This window comes from Podarcis cretensis (genome assembly GCF_951804945.1).
Source record: "Podarcis cretensis genome assembly, chromosome: 10".
Taxonomy (NCBI): Eukaryota; Metazoa; Chordata; class Lepidosauria; order Squamata; family Lacertidae; genus Podarcis; species Podarcis cretensis.
Window position 1 is genome coordinate 62642664 of NC_137179.1, and position 19821 is coordinate 62662484.

The window sequence follows — 19821 nt, forward strand, 5'->3', positions numbered from 1 at the left end:
GGGAAGGTTTGTTAGGTTTCAGCTGAGGCCAAACTTTGCTGACATTTCCTTGTTTGAGTTCAGAAGCTATCAGTCCTGCGGCATTTGAAAGCTTTTGCAAGAGATTATGTCCCTAAATGGAAAAAGTGATGTGGGTTGCGACAGGCGGAATACAACTGATATATATATACATACACACACACACACACACACACACACGTGTAATTATGGAAGGGATGCATGTTTAACTACTTTCTCCTCTTTTCTTTCACTCTTTTTGTTTTAGTTTGGACAAAAGAAAAGACGAGTGAATGAGAGAGTTTTTATTTATATTTTTCAAGTTTATACGTTTCATTAGTTTTACAATCAAATTAACATTTCAAAGTTTGACTTCCTTCCCCCTCTTTCTGTGGTTCCTTAACTTTATTTTTTAATATCTTCTGCATATCCAAATTCATTTACTCATTTAATTACCTACTTTAAATATATACTCTTATGAAACTGCAGGTTATTACAATAATCCTGCTAATGTTTTTATCTGTTTGCAATTTATTTGTAAATATTCAACGAACCATTTCCATTCTTTCATAAAAAGTTTGTTAACTTGATTTCTTATTGTTCGGTAAGTTTCGCCATTTCTGCATATTCCATAATTTTTCGTCTCCATTCTTCCTTTGCTGGGACTTCTGCTTCTTTCCACTTTGGGGCAAGTAGCATTCTTGCTGCTATAGTAGCATGCATAAACAAACAAACAAACAAACAAACAAACAAACATACATACATACAAACAATTTAGGTAGTTCTGCCCCTATAATTCCCAAAAGAAAACCTTCTGGTGTTTTTATTTTAAACATCCTTTTCAATTCATTGTATATCATTTCCCAGTAAACTTTAAGCTTACAAAAGACCACTGAAGACAAAGACAAAAGAAAATATATATGAAAATCTTGATCCTCTTAATTATCAGCCCTGGCAGGCAGCTGATGTAATTTACACATTAAGCAACCTGTCTCAAAGATGCATTTAACAGCATTTAATGGAGTTTGGCCATCAGACCCTTAAGTCCTGCTGGCAGTCAGAGAAGACAAGAATCGACTGGATCAGGCGTGGAGAACCTCAGGCCTCAGGGTCAAACACAGTCCCCAGGCCTTTCTACTTGGCCTTGATATTCTTCCCAGGACACATCCATCAATGGCCCTGCTCTGCATCTTTCTTGAGACTTTCTGCCTGGCTACAAAGTGTCCCTGAACTCGGATAAGGCTTCTTGCATGCCTGGATGGAGGCTAAAGACATGTCTTTCTTCTACTCGTAGCCAAGTAATATTGTCTTCCATAAACACAGTTTGTCTTCCATAAACACGGTCTCAAGCTCTCGTGGGACTCAGCTGACTTACACCGGAGTGCCAGACCAAAAAACAAAACAATATTCCAGGATCCATTCAGTGGCCAGGATGGCGTCTTTAATTCTGGGAGGTTCCACTTAAATTGGGACGGTTAAAATTGCAGGAGAACCTGAAGGTACATTCTTTCACCTTTGGTGGACATGCCCAAGGATTAAGACATTCTGGGAGATGATTTATAAAGAAATGAAAAAGGTATTCAAATATACCTTCCTGAAGAAACCAGAGGCCTTTCTCCTGGGCATGGTCGGCCAACTGGTGCCAAAGAAGGATAGAACATTTTTTATGTATGCAACAACAGCAGCAAGAATACTCATTACAAAATATTGGAAGACACAAGATTTACCCACCCGGGAAGAATGGCAGATGAAGTTGATGGACTACATGGGATTGGCGGAAATGACTGGCAGAATCCGAGACCAGGGAGAAGAGTCAGTGGAAGAAGACTGGAAAAAGTTTAAAGACTATTTACGGAAATACTGTAAAATTAATGAATGCTAGGAAAATGTTGGAATGAAGTTATATGGCTTTAGTAGAAATGTTATAAGGAATTAAGGATAAATAGATTAATAGAGTATTAAAGGGAAAATAAGGTTAGAATGTGTTAAGATAATTATAGGATTAAAAATAGAGGAAGATGGAAAGGAAATGCTGAAAAAATTAATAGAAGTGGAATACAAAAAGGGAGGTGTGAGGAGGTTGCGGAAATAAGTGAATGAAAGATAAGATATTGAAATTATTTGATGTGTTTTAAATTGTGTGTTTTTTGTTTTGTTAGTTTAATGTAGTGTGTTTTTTTGTATTGTATTGTATTGTATGGTTTTTCTTTTTTATAGTGTTTAAATTGTTGGAAAAGGTAATAAATATTATTTTTTAAAAAATTGCAGCAGAACCAATTGCGTTCCTCTAAATCTTTTTGGGGCTGACAAGAATTCCCCACGGCTAGGCTAGGAAAGAGTCTGAGCTGACCCTGAAGAAAGACCAGGATTCAAATATAACCACCAAACCAATCCAGCGGTGATGGAACGTCAATGCTCCCTCAAAGGGACTTGATTTGGTCCAAATTTACAAAAGAGGAAAGTCTCGATATGCGTGTGGCAACCCACGCGAAGGAATCCCAGTTGCACCCTAAAACACCGAACAGCAACGTTCAACTTGCCTTGGTAATTATGAGAACCAAACCCAAGGGGTGGTATTTATTCAGAATTAATTAATTTGGAATTAAAGAGAGCAATCTTGAGAATGTTGTCCTTCCCAGCTCAGAGTCGCTCATCAGACAATGAAGCCCATAATCTTTCCTTTCTTTCCTGCGCTCCGAGGAGCAATTTGTGTGGGTTTTTTTTTTTTTTGGGGGGGGGGGGGAAACAATATTCATTTTGCCTAAGTGATCTCTGGCACCAAAGTGTGCGTATCAGCAATTGTAATGAAGCCATTCTGTATTGGCACTTGAGGCCAATAACGTTTATTTCGGTTAGAACGCTGACATGGCTGTCTGCAAACAAGGCCCTGAGTACAGAGGCAGCTGGAAAGCCATTAAAGAGTATTGACTTACGTGTGTGTGTGTGTGTGTGTGTGTGTGTGTGTGTGTGTGTGTTAAAAAAAAATCTTTCTCCCTAGCAGGGGAACTGGAAGGCGTTTAAGAATTCCAGTCACCTGCCAAAACATGAAAGGAAAATTGGCAAAACCTGGAGGGGGGGAAAAAGAAAAGGAGTCGTACCTGATTTGCATCCTTGGCAACCTGGCGTCAAACAATATTGGCACCATCGTTTAAAGCATCATGATGCTGCTTTAAGCAGCCGTCTCTTCCCTCAAAGAATTCTGGGAGCCATATTTTGGCAAGGGTGCTGAGAGTTGTTAATGGACCCCTATTATCTTCCCAGGTCTACGATTTCCAGAGTTCCCTGGGAAGAGGGCTTGACTGGTGAGAACTGCAGCCCTGGAAGAAGAACAGGAGTCTCCTAAGAGCCCCCAGGACCCTTAGCAAACTACAGTTCCCATAATTCTTTGGGGGGAGCCATGGCTGTTTAAAGTGTTTTAAATGTATGGTTTGAATGTGTAGACCCTCCAGGTGCCCCTATTTTTCAGGGACATTCCCGGATTTACAGAAGCCGTCCCGGTTTCTGATTTGATCCTAGAATGTCCCATTTTTCCTTAGGAAAATAGTTTCATCGGAGAAATGTTGGAGGGCATGGAATAGGATGTCCCCAGGGCTTTTATTTCAGCCGGAATTCGCCAGAACTCAGTTCTGGCACCTCTCAGGTGGGCGCCATTGCCATTCTAAAAGGCTAGTGTTCATGGCAAATTCTGACACCTCTTTTTCTAAAAAAACAAAAAAACAAACCAGCACTGGACACCCCAATTTCCATCAGGGAAATGTTGGAGAGTGTGGAATGTGGCCTACGTTTGGGTTGCCATATGTCCTCTTTTTCCAGGACATGCCCTGTTTTTCATGCTTATGTAAAATGAGAGTTGTCATAGCGATCCATAGTTAAAAGTATAAGTCAGCAAATGTGTCCTCTCTTTTGCTCTTCAGAATATGGCAACCGTACAAGTCATAAGCAGAGTAGACCCACTGAAATAAATGAATTACATAAATGAAATAAATAAATGAGTTACATAAGCCCATTGAAATCAACCCATCATAATTACTCTCCAGAAACAACCAGAGGCGTTTTTGTTTTGATAAGCTTTCCATCTTGTTTCTCCTACTTTAAAAACAATTGTAAAAGGCGATTCAATACACAACTGTGTGAGAGTTTGTGTGTGTCACCAGGGGGAAAGAATGGCATAATGGTTGCCTATTGAGCAAGGGTCACACATGTCTCTGAACGACGAACACACAAACACAAACACACACACGTACACCAGAAAACCTGAACACTGGTTGCCCATGGAAGGACCAATTATTAATAATTTAGAGCTTTTTGATGGGATCGATCTGCCTAATTTGTCGCCGGCTGAATTAATTCCCATTCCTGGGCAATCCAAAGCCTTGAAAAATGGATGGGGCGATCTGAAAGGGAAAGCATTTAAAGGCATTAAAGGACGTTGATTGATTCTGTCCTAAGGTTAAGAAGAATTGATAATCTGCAAATAATTTTCTTTTTTTCTTTTTTAAGACTGGTGATTCATTTGCAATTCTGTAGCCAGTGAGACGCCTGAAGGGGCCTCCTACTTCTGATTTTCCCATCAACAAGAAGAGTTAAATACACATTTATAGGGGCGGCAAAATGGCTCGGGGCGGAAGAACATTTCTTGGCAAACGTGTGTTGGCAAGATATCACAAACGCATGGGATAGAAAGAAGAGCATTTGCAGGGGAAGATCAGTGGGTGCAAGAATAAGGTACGTTACCTTCCTTTGCCCACTGATTCTCCCCTGGCGATGCCTATTCTCAGGACACTTTCTCCTCAGTTCTACTTATTTCCGGCCTTTGAGCCTTCTTGACCACCTGTCCGTTCCTCCTGCAAATGTCCTCTCCCCCTGCTTTACATTTATGAGGAAATCACGGGGGTTCGGAATGCTTCATTTTTGATGTGAAATGCACCTTTTCCTTAAAAATGCAATCAATGAGCTGAAAAGTTGCTCCTTCAAATTTCTAAGGTGTGAACACATTCAGTGGCCATAAACAAGGCTCCATGGGTTCCCTACCCATGTCCTAAGAACTTAAATCAGGCTTCCTCAACCTTGGCCCTCCTCATGTTTCTAGACTACAGTTCCCATCATCCCTGACCACTGGTCCTGCTAGCTAGGGATCATGGGAGTTGTAGGCCAAAAACATCTGGAGGGCCGAGGTTGAGGAAGCCTGACTTAAATGAATGACAATGTTGGGTTGCAGGATACTCCAAAGGTAATGACAAAACACCATTACCTTTGTTCTTCCTATAATTAACAAAGAGTCCTTCCTGCTCACAATGAACCCCAAATTTAGGGCTATAGCCAATCAGGTCCTACTCAAGAGGAAACCCACTGAACTCAACAAACCAAAGTTAGTCATGCCCATTAACATCAATGGGTTTAACTCTGAGTGAGACTAACATCCTGACAGTCAATCTTGAGGAAAATAATCTCATATCCGCTAGAGATAATTAAATAGGAGTCATATCACCTGACTCTGTTTACCTGAATACTGTTGGGGTGGGGTTGACAGACCAACAATAGGGATGCAGGTGGCACTGTGGTCTAAACCACTGAGCCTCTTGGGCTTGCCAATCAGAAGGTCAGCGGTCCAAATCCGTGCAACGGGGTCCCAGCTCCTGCCAAACTAGCAGTTCAAAAGCAAGGCAGTGCAAGTAGATATGGTAAATAGGTACGGCTGCAGCGGGAAGGTAACAGGGCGTTTCCGTGCACTCTGGTTTCCATCACGGTGTCCCATTGCGCCAGAAGCGGTTTAGTCATGCTGGCCACATGACCCAGAAAGCTGTCTGTGGACAAATGCTGGGTCCCTGGCCTGTAAAGCATGATGAGCGCCGCAACCCCATAGTTGCCTTTGACTGTACCTAACCGTCCAGGGGTCCTTTACCTTAACCTAACAGAACAACGCTGTGTTACAAAGATGTCTGCATTCATGACATGAAGGCTGGCAACATCATACCTGCTTATAGGAATCCCTTGTAGACGATCATAATGCTCAGAGACAGTCTAGCTGTGTCTCCAGAGCAGTGACCAGTGGAGGAATGACCCCTGGGAGGAGTGCAGAGAGAATAAATGCCTTGGTGCACATCTTGAGCAGCAAAACATACACCTTCATGTGCCCCACCTGCAAGTCCTTTTACCCCTCCCCCTGCTGCCCGGCCACCATCCCTTCTCTCTCACCACCTATTTACCCTCTGTGCATCCCCTAAAACTATTCTGGGGTTTCCCTCAACTCCCCAGAGTAGATTAAAAAGGTAAAAGGACCCCTGACCGTTAGGTCCAGTCGTGGACGACTCTGGGGTTGCAGTGCTCATCTTGCTTTACTGGCTGAGGGAGCCGGTGTACAGCTTCCAGGTCATGTGGCCAGCATGACTAAGCCGAGAACCAGAGCAGTGCGTGGAAACACCATTTACCTTCCCGCCAGAGCGGTACCTATTTATCTACTTGCACTTTGATGTGCTTTCGAACTGCTAGGTTGGTAGGAGCAGGGGATTCAAACCACCGACCTTGTGATCAGCAAGCCCTAGGCTCAGTGGTTTAGACTACGGTGCCATCCGTGTCCCTCCCAAAGTAGATCAGGGAGCTGCAAAATAGGAGCAGAAGTCCACCAGCGTCTATGAGTGTGAATTCTCTTGCCTTGCCTTCAGTGTCCTCATGTATGATACATTAATAAATATCTCAAAATATTATGAAAATATTTTCATTAAAAGCAACAAAGCAGACTCTGAATCTTAAATGTCAGATCTTGGCAAGGGCTTATTATGCTCAGTTCGCTCAGGGCAGAGGGTGTCCCAAGGTCACTGAAAGTTGGCCAAACCTTCCAGTCATTTTTTACCGTTTGGGATTTGCAACTGACCTTTCCCTCCTGCAATGCAACAAACAGGATTGCCCCTAGTCCGTGTGCCAGCGCAGATATAAAGTAATTCATGGTACTGTGAAGAGCACAAAACATGGTTAGAAACGGAACAGAATAATTTGGCCAATGAGAACAGGGCTGAAGTTCGCCAATTGTGGCTGAATTTTACCAGCAGGTTGCCCCTCCAGAAGGCTGATTGCCGAAGAATTGATGCTTTTGAATTATGGTGCTGGAGGAGATTCTTGAGAGTCCCATGGACTGCAAGAAGATCAAACCTCTCCATTCTGAAGGAAATCAGACCTGAGTGCTCACTGGAAGGTCAGATCCTGAAGCTGAGGCTCCAATACTTTGGCCATCTCATGAGAAGAGAAGACTCCCTGGAAAAGACCCTGATGTTGGGAAAGATGGGAGGGCACAAAGAGAAGGGGACGACAGAGGACGAGATGGTTGGACACTGTTCTCGAAGCTACCAGCATGAGTTTGACCAAACTGCGGGAGGCAGTGGAAGACAGGAGTGCCTGGCATGCTCTGGTCCTTGGGGTCACAAAGAGTCGGACACGTCTAAATGACTAAACAACAACAACAGCCCCTCCATACTAGATCATGACTCTTTGGGGCACTGGGACTCTGCAACACAGCTTCAGTGAAGACCCAAATGGGCACAGACGAAATCTCCTCCCAAACAGAGATTTCTCACAAATAATACACTTCTCCTTTTTATTTGCGTTCCTTATGCACAGCAGGATATATGTCTCTTTTTCATGAAAGACTTCCATTTAGGGCCCGACTCACGGAATGTGCACATTTTGAAAATTATTAGGAGATATGATAGATGGAAAGGAGCACTGGGAATATTTAGCGCAGAGGAGGTTGGGGTATCCCCCACAGACCATCTCCCACAACCCTCAGCATTAATCCTGAGAAGGAAGTTTCCATTCTTGCCGACAGAAACTTCTTTCATGGGGACGATAGCCACTTTTTTAAGAGAAGGGCCAAAGCGCCGTTGGCCTGAGAGCATGAGGGAAGAGTTAACCCCACCTCTGCACATGCTAAAAGCCTCGATTCTGCTTTAAAGAATGAAAAGGACATTATTTGCTCAGGTGTATTTAATATCACTTACAATGTAGCCGTCAGACAAAAGAGAGCCACGAGTTTGCTTTTCTTCCTCAGGTAGCATCCAGAGATGAAAGGCGAACCTGAATAAAGGAAGAAAGTGACTGAAACGTGAAACACCTAGGGGTAAGGAGGGGGGGGGGAAGCACTTTACATAAACTTAACTGGCAATCAAAATTCACACGGAGGGAACGCTATGTCTCTGGACAAAAGAAAGAGATCCTGAAACACAGAGATTGCTCTGCAGGCCTGCACATTGCTGACTAATAATAGAGCTGAAACTTCCAAATGTGCGACAGCAAGTGTCTTGCTGTTTCCACATTTCGGATATTCACCAGGGCCCAAATGGTGTGGTTAAACATGGCTCAAAGCCGAGGTGTGTGCAACATGATCTCTTGGAAAAAAATCTCAGATATTTTCTCACCAAAATGTCTGGCCATCGTTTTGCAACCTTCACAATGTCTTGGACCTGGGGTCATCCCAGGACATTAGCAAACCCTCCAATAATTTATTATTATTATTATTATTATTATTATTATTATTATTATTATTCCCCATCCATCTGATTGGGTTTTCCCAGCCATTCTGGGCAGCTTCCAACAAATATAAAAACATAATTAAACATGGCTCGAGGGTTGCATAACTCCACACCTTCCAAAATTTATCCAATGAATATAGGGACGTCCTACCATACCCTCCAACATTTCTCTGAAGAAAAGAAGGGATCACCTAAGGAAAAGCGAGACATTCCAGGATCAAATCAGAAACCAGGAAGGCTTCTGTAAACCTGGGACTGTCGCTGGAAAGAGGGGCATTTGGAAGGTCTGTGTGGGCAGAAACCTGCATGAGCTGCTACTATTGTTCAACCATATTGTTCCATACCCTACAATGTTTCTCTTATGTAAATAGAGACATCACCTTGCCAACAAAGGTCCATATAGTTAAAGCTATGGTTTTCCCAGTAGTGATGTATGGAAGTGAGAGCTGGACCATAAAGAAGGCTGATCGCCGAAGAATTGATGCTTTTGAATTATGGTCTGGAGGAGACTCTTGAGAGTCCCATGGGCTGCAAGAAGATCAAACCTATCCATTCTGAAGGAAATCAGCCCTGAGTGCTCACTGGAAGTGAGGCTCCAATACTTTGGCCACCTCATGAGAAGAGAAGACTCCCTAGAAAAGACCCTGATGTTGGGAAAGATGGAGGGCAGAAGGAGAAGGGGATGACAGAGGATGAGATGGTTGGACAGTGTTCTCGAAGCTACCAGCATGAGTTTGACCAAACTGCGGGAGGCAGTGGATTACAGGAGTGCCTGGCGTGTTCTGGTCCATGGGGTCATGAAGAGTCAGACATGACTAAACGACTAAACAACAACAAAGGAAAACTGGGACGGCTTCTGTAAATCCGGGGCTGTCCCTGGAAAGCAGGAACACTGGGGGGGGGTCTGCCTTAGGGGTGGGGAAAGCATGGAAAACATTCAGAGAAGAGGAGCATGTTTGCCTGGCATCTAAAGGTGTATAATGAAGGCGCCAGGCAAGCCTCCTTTGGGAGAACATTCCACAGATAGGGAGCCACCACTGAAAAGGCCTGTTCTCATGTTGCTGCCCTCTGGACATAGTGGAGGCACACAAATAAAGGTCTCCGATGACGATTGCAGGGTCCAGGCACTGGCAGAGGAACAGGGGGTGGGGGGAGTGCACCACCCTTGGCACCATCGGGGAGGGGGGTACCATTGTGGTGCATTTCCCCCACCGTGCTGGGTGCCACGCCCCCTCAGGCAGCACACCACGCGCCCGCCTGCTCTCCGCCCCCGGTGCCGGAGCATGCAGCTTCGCCACTGGGTCCGGGTTCACAGCGGGAGAGTCAGTCATTGATGTATTGCAGTCCTGAGCCAATAATTATCCCTGTGTGCAGAAAGTATATAGCCTAACAGAGCTTCTTCGCCCTGAATGAGTCAATAGGTTGGCAAACGGTGGTTTAAACCAAGCTGATGTAAAAACGTGTAATCCATTCAAAACAAGTTATATAAATCTGAAAAGTTGGCCACTGTAGCCAAACCACTAGATAAGTCAGGTCATTTTTTCTGAGAACGGGGGTGAAGTTTGCCCTCACTTCTTTTTCCACAATTTATCAGCAGTGGAAAAATAGGTCGTATAATGAAGGCCACAGGTGGCCAGTCTGGGATCCTATCCTGCGTTCTCCAACATGCAAAGAACAAACCTGTGCAAGTGTGAGTATTCCCATAAAACTTAAAAAAATAGTAGATTCAGCGTAATGTGTTTAAGTTATATGTTTCAGGAGGTTTTTTTAGCAAAGGTTTGGCATTGTTTTCAGTGCCCTGAGCAGATAGTTTTCATGGAAAGAGATGTCTAACAGTACAGTTTGCATTTGTGTGGGGTTTTTTTTCTCTCTTTCTACGTGGCTAAAACGTAGGTTTAAATGCCATCAAAGACATTTCCAAGCCCTTTCTTTTCCTGCTTGAAAACAAGATAATGGCATTCTGTTTCCATTGTCAAACACTGTGTTCCTCAAGATGACAGGTTTCTGGGACCCAAAGAATTGTACCTCGTCCAACACCAACAGGTGAACTTGAAGCAACTCTGATGAGAAGCGGAAAATCAAACATGGCAAAGATCTAAGGACACGTGAAAGGCTGCAGGTGACAAGGCTCTCACCGAGCCGACACAGAGTGGAAAAACCTCAGCAGCCGACATTCCTAATGTATTTGCCTAAGGCTGCTGTTATCAAACTTTGCCAAAGTAGCATGGACGTTGTTTTGAAAGAGGAGGAAAGACCAAAATAAAGGACTTGAGAGAGAATGTGTGTGTGTATTTATACAGGTGAAACTCAGAAAATTAGAATATCATGGAAGAGTTTATTTATTTCAGTAATTTAACTTAAAAGGTGAAACTAATATATGAGATAGACAAAATTAAAAGACGCCTGCTTCTTGGGAGGAAAGCAATGACAAACCTAGACAACATCTTAAAAAGTAGAGACATCACCTTGCCAACAAAGGTCCATATAGCTATGGTTTTCCCAGTAGTGATGTATGGAAATGAGAGCTGGACCATAAAGAAGGCTGATCGCTGAAGAATTGATGCTTTTGAATTATGGTGCTGGAGGAGACTCTTGAGGGTCCCATGGACTGCAAGAAGACCAAACCTATCCATTCTGAAGGAAATCAGACCTGAGTGCTCACTGGAAGGACAGATCGTGAAGCTGAGGCTCCAATACTTTAGCCACATCATGAGAAGAGAAGACTCCCTGGAAAAGACTCTGATGTTGGGAAAGATGGAGGGCACAAGGAGAAGGGGACGACACAGGACGAGATGGTTGGACAGTGTTCTCGAAGCTACCAGCATGAGTTTGACCAAACTGCGAGAGGCAGTGGAAGACAGGAGTGCCTGGCATGCTCTGGTCCAGGGGGTCACAAAGAGTTGGACACAACTAAACGACTAAACAACAGCAACAAGAAGACTCATGACATGCAAAGCGAGATATGTCAAGCCTTTATTTGTTATAATTGTGATGATCATGACTTACAGCTGATGAAAACCCCAAATTAATAATCTCAGAAAATTAGATTATTAAATGAAATCAGCAAAACAAGGACTGCAAATAGAGCAATATTGGACCTCTGAGAAGCAGAAGCATGCATATGTACTCAGTACTTGGTTTGGGCCCTTTTTGCATCAATTACTTCCTCAATGTGGCGTGGCATTGCTGAGGTGTTATGGAAGACCAGGAAGCTTCAGTAGCAGCCTTCAGCTCTTCTGCAATGCTCAGTCTCATGTCTCTCAACTTTCTCTTGGCAATGCCCCATAGATTCTCTATGGGGTTCAGGTCAGGCGAGTTTGCTGGCCAATCAAGCACAGTAATCCCATGGGCATTGAACCAGGTTTTGGTACTTTTGGCAGGGTGGGCAGGTGCCAAAGTCCTGCCTGCGGAAAGTCTCACCCGAGTGCTGCATGCTCTGGTTATCTCCCGCTTGGACTACTGCAATGCGCTCTATGTGGGGCTAACTTTGAAGGTGATGCGGAAACTACAACTAATCCAGAATGTGGCAGCTAGACTGGTGACTGGGAGTGGCCGCCAAGACCATATAACACTGGTCCTGAAAGGCCTACATTGGCTCCCAGTACGTTTCCAAGTATAATTCAGTGTTGGTGCTGATCTTTAAAGCCCTAAATGGCCTTGGCCCGGTATACCTGAAAGGGTGTCTCCCCCCCCCATCCTGCCTGGACACTGAGGTCCAGCGCCGAGGGCCTTCTGGCAGTTCCCTCCCTGCGAGAAGCAAATCTACAGGGAACCAGGCCCCGTGGAACGCCCTCCCAGCAGATGTCCAAACAATAAACAACTATTTTACTTTTAAAAGACAACTGAAGGCAGTCCTGTTTAGGGAAGTTTTTAATGCCTGATGCTGTGTTGTTTTTAATATTTGGTTGGAAGCCGCCCAGAGTAGCTGGGGAAACCCAGCCAGATGGGCAGGGTGCAAATGTTGTTATTGTTGTTGTTGTTGTTACTTCTGCAAGCAAAGCTTTTAGTCTTACCACTGAGTGTTATTAAGAGTTTATAGACGACACATTTTTTCCCTTTTCCACCTCATATTTAGTGCTATAGGGCCTAGTGTCAAGGCTTATCCACTCTGTATCACGTTCTTGAATTCAATTCCAACTATAGATTTCCTTTATCTGAGTTTCTTGATTCTTCATCACAGTATGTTCTTGCTGGAGTGGGGAATATGCCAGTTGAAATCTGCAATGCCTGCTCTGCAAACATTGACGACATGAAGCATGCTATAAATCCTTTATAGAATTTACAGGCAGTCAAACAGGGAAATCCTTATGGCCAAAATTACATTCATTGGTAGTGCAACGTGATCTCATTTTCACGGGGATGTTTCCTATTGTGAATGGCGAATTGAATAAAATGAATCTATTCTTGATACAACCTTCCGATTATGGTTTAGAGTGAAATCCCCAGCAGTCAATGTAGCCAAGCATGCTGTTTTTTTGTTTCTTTTCCATTTATATCTTTGGAGGGGAAAAACAAGCAGTAGGGTTAGTTCATAGAAGAGTAATTCTACTCGCACTGTTGCAAGTGTTTTAAAAATGCTGTATTCTGTAGGGTATATAAACCAAACCACAACACTCAGCTGACTTTTAGAAGACATCTGGAGGCAGCCCTATTCAGGAAAGTTTTTAAAATTTGATGTTTTATTGTGTTTTTAGGGACGCGGGTGGCACTGTGGGTTAAACCACAGAGCCTAGGACTTGCCGATCAGAAGGTTGGCGGTTCAAATCCCCGCGACGGGGTGAGCTCCTGTTGTTCAGTCCCTGCTCCCGCCAACCTAGCAGTTCGAAAGCACGTCAAGTGCAAGTAGATAAATAGGTACCACTCTGGCGGGAAGGTAAACGGCGTTTCTGTGCGCTGCTCTGGTTCGCCAGAAGCGGCTTAGTCATGCTGGCCACATGACCCGGAAGCTGTACGCTGGCTCCCTCGGCTAATAAAGCGAGATGAGCGCCGCAACCCCAGAGTCGGCCACGAAAGGACCTAATACTCAGGGGTCCCTTTACCTTTAATTTTCTGTTGGGAGCTGCCCAGAGTGGCTGGGCAACCCCATCAGATGGGTGGCATATAAATAAAATTGTTGTTGTTGATATCATCATCATCATCATCATCATCATCATCATCATCATCATCATCACCACCATCACCATCACCATCCCTGACCATTGGCCATGCTGATTCGACTAATGGGAGCTGATAATCCACTGAAAAACTTGAGGGCTTCATGTTGGCCACTGTTGGTCTACATAGTAAGAAGTTGTGTCTGTTTAGAATAATAGACTCAGAGAATTGTAGAGTTGGAATAGAAGTTGAGGAAGCTCAACTAAAGAAATTAAAGATTGAAGTTGGATAAATGTGTTTCAGACCCGAGTGCCTATTTTGTATGGTTTTAGTTTTGCTTTAAATGTACTTGCCGGGTTTTTTTTTTTTGGGGGGGGGGTGTTTTAAACTGTTTTTGCCATTTTTAATTTTACACCACAGTGAGACAATCGTACAGAAGGCAATTAATAAATTATTAATCATCATCATTATTAATAATAATTTCCCACTAAGAATTCAAGGCAAAATATTCGGATTAAAGCAATGCTGTTTAACCACATTTAGTTGAGCATGTACTGCCACTGTTTTCAAAAGTTAAAGAAGAAGCACAGCAGGAAACAAAGAATGTGGGTTTTATTCAGAAATCATTTTGACTAATTTATGCAGGAATGAAAGCAAATCCTTTGATATAGTTTTGGCTTACTAACATCGACAATGCTATTACTCCATCAGCACAAGCGAAAACATTACATTATTTAATATGTTAATGATACTTTGGGGAGTAAATCTTGTTTTTTTCCTCGAACGTATTGCTTTCAGAAGTAAATATGATTAAATTATTAGTATTGTTGACTGAATGAATTCCTAAGCTAAGCATTTGCTATTGCTGAAAATTAATTTTATATGCTTGGTAAGTGTCCTGGATATGTTCTAGAAATGTCTGGGGGTTTTCTGTTAAATAACCATTGTAATAATGTCCTGGCATGCTTTCTTCTTTCGCCGAGAATACGGTGCTGGAACAATGCCCACCTTGTGAAATTATAATGCAAAATTGACTCAGGATTATTAAAATATTCAAACTTGTAGCTTCAGGAGAAAATGATTATGTCTCTGATTTGTCGAAATGGAAAGAAGCTCGTTCTATTTAAGTTCAAATATCACCCTAATGAAAATTCATGGCTGGCCAAAATCCATTCAATTTTCACATTGGAATGTTCTTGCTACTAGATAAAAGGTTATCCTAGGTATGCTACAGAGCAGAACGCCAGCCGAGCTGGGGCCGTTTTCTAAAACTGGCACCTGTGAGTGCAAGAACACCATTGAGCACTTGCCCAGGGAGGTGCATTATATGACCCATGAGAGCAGCAAAATAACCAGACCCTACAACAGTGATGGGATAAATTGTGTCCTCCATCACAGAGAGCACGTGTTGCGGTGAGATCACCTAAACTGCCTCCCTGTTGTTGGGTGGGACCATTTGGATAGCCACAACATCCCATTGGTTGCCCCTCGGATGCTGGGGCAGAAATTTGGCCTGTTGGGTCATCTATTGGCTTTGTTGTTTAGTCGTTTAGTCATGTCTGACTCTTCGTGACCCCATGGACCAGAGCACGCCAGGCACTTCTGTCTTCCACTGCCTCCCGCAGTTTGGTCAAACTCATGCTGGTAGCTTCGAGAACACTATCCAACCATCTTGTCCTTGTCGTCCCCTTCTCCTTGTGCTCTCCATCTTTCCCAACATCAGGGTCTATTCCAGGGAGTCTTCTCTTCTCATGAGGTGGCCAAAGTATTGGAGTCTCAGCTTCAGGATCTGTCCTTCCAGTGAGCACTTAGGGCTGATTTCCTTAAGAATGGATCAGTTTGATCTTCTTGCAGTCCATGGGACTCTCAAGAGTCTCCTCCAGCACCATAATTCAGAAGCATCAATTCTTCTGCGATCAGCCTTCTTTATGGTCCAGCTCTCATTTCCATACATCACTACTGGGAAAACCATGGCTTTAACTATATGGACCTTTGTTGGCAAGGTGATGTCTCTGCTTTTTAAGATGCTTTCTAGGTTTGTCATTGCTTTTCTCCCAAGAAGCAGGCTACTGAGGGGCTATTTAAGCTGCTGCACATCGCTGGGAGCATTCTCTTTTCTGCGATGCGCATCGGATCAACCGTCCTCCCACCCTATATTTAGGGCTGTTCTTTGGCCTTGCTATGCCTGTCTAGGGGTCATCTGTTTTGGAGCAGGGGCCCAGTAGGAGTTTTGCCATTTGGCTGATTGGCTGTTGCCATTTGGTTTTTGCCTACCGTGTAGCAAATCGTCACAACGTTGTAAGGTTGGCGGTTACGCATTGGTTCAATGTTTTGTGGAGGGGAAGTGGTTGGCTGTGCCTGCCCCACCATCGCTGCTGCTAGGGAATTCCGTTAAAGGAATCCAAGGACTCACCTTGCTTTTGTCCATTCCCCTTTCAGGGGTTAGGGCCGCACCAGAGTCCCTGGGAACATATGGGGTGAACTGTCAAATAGCACCCCAAAATTGTTCAGTGAAGGTTGTACCCCAAGGATGGATGGGCAGGGAGCTGTCAAGGCAAAATGGCCCTGAGTTCCAGGGGAAGTAGCCTTATATAGGCTTTTCCCTCCCCTCTGCAGCAAGGGCTCATGGGACAGTTTTTCCCCATAAGCCCATCACACAGAGAGGATACTGGGCAAAACCTTGCCCAGTATTTTGCTGCAATCTATGGGACACAGCACACTGGACAAAGGCATGGCATTTACAGGGCATGGCATGAGGCATCTCCTGGTTCCCAGGAAGGCCCTGACCCCTTCATCATGAGATGGCAAGGATAGTAAACGCCCCCTTGAGATGGCAAGGATAGTAAACACCACAGCACATGGACGCAGCATGCAGATTTCTCCTTGTACAGACTTTTTTTTCTTTGCAATTTCACCCAGTATAGACACTTTTGCAAACCAATTTCCCCTAACATAGGGCATCATATGTTCTTTCCCCGAATAAGTGTATTTATATGCACCCTTTACCCTAGTACCGGTATATCATTTAAGGTAAAGGTAAAGGGACCCCTGAGCATTAGGTCCAGTTGCAGATGACTCTGGGGTTGCGGCGCTCATCTCGCTTTATTGGCTGAGGGAGCTGGCGTACAGCTTCCGGGTCATGTGGCCAGCATGACTAAGCCACTTCTGGTGAACCAGAGCAGAACACGGAAATGCCTTTATCTTCCCGCCGGATTGGTACCTATTTATCTACTTGCACTTTGACGTGCTTTCGAACTGCTAGGTTGGGAGGAGCAGGGACCGAGCAACGGGAGCTCACCCCGTCGCAGGGATTTGAACCGCTGACCTTCTTATTAGCAAGTCCTAGGCTCTGTGGTTTAACCCACAGTGCCACCTGCGTCCCCTAGTATATGATTTATTTATTTTGTACACATTACAAGAGAAGCGCGCTGCAAAAATTGGAAAAGCGCAGATTTCAAAGGATGGCTGTGTTTTGGTTTGTGCATTGCATTTCTGCCGCTTCTTCCGCCAGTTCAGGGAGGCTATGCCTGGAATTGGCAACAGGCTGGCTGTGAGTGCACAAATCAAAGCTTAACCTAGACAAGACAGATGTGTTCTTAATCATGTGCTCTTAGTCAGTAGGGCTACTGATCTAGTAATATGGCGAGAGCATGTTTGGGATAGGGCTGTGATTCCCTTGGTGAAGGAAGGCTTGCTGTTTCAGAGCGCTGATAGATCTCTCTTGACTCTGGGATGCTTGCTTGGCAAATGTGGCCAGTGGTACCTTTGCTCAGCAAAAGCTGGTGCAAAACTTCTTCTGAAGAACAGGTGAATCTGGCCGCAGTCATGCATGCTTTAGCTACAACAAGATTGGATTACTGTACCAGATGGAGCTAGGAGCTTCTTCTTCTTTGGCGATCACTCGTAGCCGAGTAAGATTGTCTTCCATAAACATGGTTTTAACAATGAGTCCGTAAGTGACTGTGGAGGCCAATTCTGGATCCACACGTCCTTCCACAGTGGGGACATAGGTTTCAGGGTGGGAGTTGATCACGGTGTGGATTTGCCAAGTATGCCTTCCTTTTAGAACATTTCTCTCTTGCTTCCTGAGTTTGAGTGTCTTCAAAGCCCATGACACCTTTGGTAAAAGCTTCTCCAATTAGAGCACTCACAGGCCAGTGTTTCCCAATTATTGGTGTTTAGACCACATTTATGTTCTTTCCAGCACAGTGCAATAGCTTCTTTATCTTTTAGAAGTGTGCTGCTGAGCGTATTGGGCATATGCCATGATTTATTGGGCCATAGATGGTCTTTGTAGCTTTAAAGAAACTCTGTGCATCATAAGTGTGAGCTAAGTGCTGGATCTCCTGAGCTTTTTTATCCACCAAGCGATTTTTAGTTCTCTGATTTTTCTTTGAACCTCAGCCTTAGTGTTGTCATAGGTGTTTTTTTTAATTCTTAGTAGCAGGCACAGTTTCTATCTCTTTGCTACATCTGGAAGGCCTTCCTTTTCTTGTTGAAATTTCACAGGGAGTGCTGGCCAGGTGGGGTGGAAAAGGCTTTTGTTGTTGTTGTTTAGTCATTTAGTTGTGTCCGACTCTTCGTGACCCCATGGACCAGAGCACGCCAGGCACTTCTGTCTTCGGAAAAGGCTTTATATATCCATAATTTCGCTTATGATTAAAACACGCCACCAAGCTCTTAAGATTCAGGTCAAATGAGACTTGAACACACTTGGATTTGTGCCCATGGTTCATTTCCCTTCCACGTTGCTCATCTCCCCACCCACAAACATCAATCCATTCATTCCTTTCTGTCCTGATCAGACACCCAAACGCGCCGTCGTCGTTGCATGTAGAGCCATGCACTGAACTTATTTCTCAATCTGCTAAGTACATTTAACGGTTGCTGGACACGGTCCAAAAAGACAGTCCACTCCCCTGCCTCCCCCCCCCCCACTTCAATGGTTCTCATTAGCATTTGGAAGGTGTCAGCCATTTTTATATGGGGCAACAGTGCAAATCATGCCAAGGGAACAGCTTGGCATATCGTTCTGTCTCAGAGCAAATACGATTAACATTGAATCAAATGTGCCGGCGTCCTTATGAGCCTCTCAAAATTAGGCACCGTAATCAATTGCTTCCATTGGAAAGTGTCTGTGTGACTGCAGCTGGAATATATTGGCTGGGCCATTATGCAGGGATATGATTATCACAGCATACAGTGGTACCTCGGGTTAAGTACTTAATTCGTTCTGGAGGTCTGTACTTAACTTGAAACTGTTCTTAACCTGAGGCACCACCTTAGCTAATGGGGCCTCCTGCTGCGCCGCTGGAGCACAATTTCTGTTCTCATCCTGAAGCAAAGTTCTTAACCTGAAGCACTATTTCTGGGTTAGTGGAGTATGTAACCTGAAGCATATGTAACCTGAAGCGTATGTAACCCGAGGTACCACTGTATTTGTCTGTATATCAAGCACAATGAAGGGCAGGGAATATGTTGATTTTGTACTCAGGATTTATTTATTTCCCAATGAGACCAATGTATATATGCTCTATTGGTTTTCTAGAATAAAGATGCCGATATTGAGATTATGGGGTTCCAAGACTGCTGGAACATGGTTATTTTTGAGAAAATTGTAGAGCTTATTTAGGGGGGACAGTTTCAGAAATCTGGACATTTTTGCCGGATCCAAAGTTCCCCCCAATCTCGGACATGCCCTATCTTATGAGCATACTAGAAGGGAGATTGATTAACAGAAATGAAAACTATTAAATGGAATTCTACAATAGCTGTAAGTCCCGAGTTTGTCCTAAGAATAGTTTGTATGTGTGTTTCTTTTTCCAAGTACTTTTGCCCTTCTTCGGATAATGAAGATCAGCAGAGCGCAAGGGCAAATTCTATGACGTTTACAGTAAATTGTTCCTGACTTTTAACAGTGATTTCCTCGGCATTTCTGTGCAGAGGTAGGCCCCATAGAGTGCAGTGACGCTTACTTTCAGGTAATAGTAATAATAATAATAATAATTATTATTTATTTATTTATTTATTTATCCCGATACAGTGGTACCTTGGGTTACATACGCTTCAGGTTACATACGCTTTAGGTTACAGACTCTGCTAACCCAGAAATAGTACCTCGGGTTAAGAACTTTGCTTCAGGATGAGAACAGAAATTGTGCTCCAGTGGCGCGGCTGCAGCAGGAGGCCCCATTAGCTAAAGTGGTGC